Source organism: Armigeres subalbatus, chromosome 3 (assembly GCF_024139115.2).
Source record: "Armigeres subalbatus isolate Guangzhou_Male chromosome 3, GZ_Asu_2, whole genome shotgun sequence".
Taxonomy (NCBI): domain Eukaryota; kingdom Metazoa; phylum Arthropoda; class Insecta; order Diptera; family Culicidae; genus Armigeres; species Armigeres subalbatus.
In genome coordinates this window covers 230,586,950-230,590,229 of record NC_085141.1, presented here as the reverse complement: position 1 = coordinate 230,590,229, position 3,280 = coordinate 230,586,950, and the positions used below count along the sequence as shown (strand labels likewise).

General features: G+C 43.4%; 1 long non-coding RNA gene across 1 annotated transcript; it reads left to right on the top strand.

The window, feature by feature from the left end:
* Nucleotides 1-389: 389 nt before the first annotated feature.
* Nucleotides 390-795, top strand: LOC134226572 (uncharacterized). Its single transcript, XR_009983507.1, has 3 exons — nucleotides 390-514; nucleotides 598-635; nucleotides 729-795. It is a non-coding gene; the product is annotated as an uncharacterized LOC134226572 (long non-coding RNA).
* Nucleotides 796-3,280: the final 2,485 nt, after the last annotated feature.

The following is a 3,280-nucleotide window of genomic DNA, read 5'->3' as shown; positions in this document are numbered from 1 at the left end:
GTGTGAATAGCAAGTGACGTGAATGAGAGCAAAAGCAAGAGAAAAGATAATTTCAATTGCCTCACCTTTGTTTGATGATCTTTGTACTACTCACACTTTGCATCTGAAAGACTCATTCTAGCCTACAGTAAATTGTACAGGTATTTTAGAAAGCGACTTTCCTGATGGTTTGAGTGATCCGTTGTGTAGTTAACGATTTTGAATTCCGTAGTGAGTTGCAGTTTAGTTCAGACACACTTGTTCTTTCGGGAGTAAATAAATCAATCCGTGATGTGTACGACATTTTCTGCGAAATATAAGGAGATTTTTCCATGGTGTGCCGCTGATACACAGGACAACAAATCGGCTAAATGCGTGTGGCGCAATAAAACTATTAAAATCGACACTATGGGGAAAGTGGTCTTCACAAGTCACGAAAAAGGCAAAAGGCACCAGCTAGAAGAAAAAACTCGGCGAACGAACCTTACAGTGGGTTTGTTAGCTGTCACTTCTGGGAGTAAATCACAAGCAAACGGTAAGCGTCTAAATACAGCTAGTGATTATCTATTGATCGTAGTGATAATATACTTATTCCGCCTATGCTCATATTTATTCCAGATCATGCTAAAAATGCCCCGGCTGATCCTTTGAAAACGGTAAAAGACAATTGAAGATTTAAAAAAATCGTTGTAATATGTTTGTAATATTGATTCCCACATACTCATGAACCTTCTAAATATTTATTTCAGACAACCCGGCAAACACCGTGGCAGCAAATATTCTTTCTTACTCCAGCAATATTGTTAGGCAGAGTAGCGACAACGCTGCAAGTGGATCAGGTTTGATGAGCAAGTATCTTTTAAGTGACAAAGTTACTTCAGCTGAAATTGTGTGGGCTATGCAAACTGTCATGGCGCACAAATCAAATCGAGGTGCCGGAGAAGATGTCAGTTTGTTTCCCTTGATGTTTCCGGATAGCGAAATAGCTTCAAAGCTTGAGCTGGGGCGGACAAAGATAGGATATTTGATTATCCATGGTTTGGCTCCATATTTTTCTGAGAATTTGCTCAATATGATAGAGAAAACTTCTGAATTTGTACTTGGTTTCGACGAAACGCTCAATAAAGTTGCCCAACGTCAGCAACTCGACGTAGGCATACGGTTTTGGAATCAAGAAACTCAGAGGGTCACGAGCAGGTATTTGGGATCTGTGTTCTTGACATCGACGCGAGCGCAAGATCTTTTGAAAGGATTGAAAGATTGTTTTTCGTCCAACCCCCGCTTGATCGAAAAAGTAATCCAAATTTCCATGGATGGGCCAAACGTAAACCTAGCTTTACAAGAAAAATTCAACAAAGAAATGAAGGAGCAGCGAGGTCCGAATTTCAGCTTACTGAATATATGAAGCTGCGGCTTACACGTCACACATAATGCTTTTTTGAATGGGATGAAAAAAACTGAGTGGCAAGTCGACAATTTGTTGATTTCGCTCTATAATTTGTTTAAGAACATGCCATTGCGGCATGCAGAATTTACGGCTGTTACCGGGTCAACCGTGTTCCCGCTCAAGTTTTGTTCAGTAAGATGAGTGGAGAACCAAACGGTTGCAAACAGAGCAATGGAATTATTTCCGGCTTTGAAAACCTATGTACGGGCTGTGAAAACACAAAGCGAGAAAAAGGTCAAAGAATCGAATCCAGATTGCAAATGTCATTTCAGTCACTTGAAAATAAGAACAAGGGAAAAATTCCAGAACAGAGATTTGTGCAATTTCGGAATGACTGTAGAGCATTTTTAACACGTACGTCCCCAACCCCCATTTTACGACAAAACTCAAAATTCAAACCCACGCTGCTCAGCCAATTTCTAACGGATTTTCAAGCAATCTTCTGGAATCGATCACAAAATTCCTACAGTTTTAGGAACCTATAGTTTTTTGCTATGGCCATGGTTCCGGAGATATTCCGGAGAGTACTGGGGTTACCTCCCTCCCGGAAAATATGGTCACTGGCAGATCGACTTCGAAATCCATCGTGCGACATGTCAAACTTCATGATTTTGCAAAACAAGTACACTGGAGTACATTTCGGCGACTTTCGATCGAATTGGCCACCCTCCGGGTGCTTCCAGGGCCTGGTTTCCTTGGGGAAGTGGCAAAAACCGTCCAATCTTGGAACCCATCTTGCGACATATCAAACTTCATGATTTTGCAAAACAAGTACACTGGAGTACATTTCGGCGACATTCGATCGAATTGGCCACCCTCCGGGTGCTTCCAGGGTCTGGTTCCCTTGGGGAAGTGGCCAATATCCGTTCAATCTTGGAACCCATCTTGCGACATGCCAATCTTCACGATTTTGCAAAACAAGTATACTGAAGTCCATTTCGGTGATTTTCGATCGAATTGGCCACCTTCCGGGTACTTCCAGGTAGACCCGTGCGCTGATTGATATTTTACCGGCGGTGGCGTGATAGATCATTTTCAGGCAGCGGCGGCGGCGTCACGCCGTTAGTGATCAGCGGTGAAGTGGATCGGCGTAAACCAGTTCAAGCGCCAAAATTTCTTCAGAAATTCATCAAGGAATTCTTCCAGAAGTTCCTCCACTAGTTTTTTTTAAAAAGATAGAAAAGAAATTCCTTTGGACATTTCTCCGGAAGTGCCTCTGGGAAGTTACTCCAGAAACTCCTCTTGGATTTGGTCTGGAAGTTCCTTCAGGAATTCCTTCGTAAGCTCTTCTAGGAATTCATCTGGAAGTTCCTCCAGGAGTTCCTCCGGAGGTTCCTCCGAGAATTCCTCCGGTAGTTTCTCCAGGAATTCCTCCGAAGGTTTCTCCATGAATTCTTCCAGAAGTTCCTCCAGGAATTGCTCCGGAAGTTCCTCCAGGAATTCCTCTGGAAACTGGAATTGACCACCTAGAATTCCAGGAATTTCTGGAGGATTTTCCGGATGAATTCCTGGAGGAATTTCCGGGGGAATTCCTGGTGGAGCATATTGGATAAATCCTGAAGGAACGTCCGGAAGAATTCCCGGAGGAACTTCGGCAGGAATTCCTGAAGGAACTTCCGGAAGAATTCCGGTACGAATTTCCGGAGGAATTACTGAAGGAACTTCCGGAGGAATTACTAGAAAAACTTCCGGAGGAAGTACTGGGGGAACTTCCGGAGGAATAAATGTAGGAACTTCTAGAGGAATTACTGGAGGAATTCCTGGAGAAACTCCCGGAGGAATAACTGGAGGAACTTCCGGAGGAACTCCTGGAGGAACTTCGGGAGGAATTCCTGGAGGAACTTCCGAAGGAGT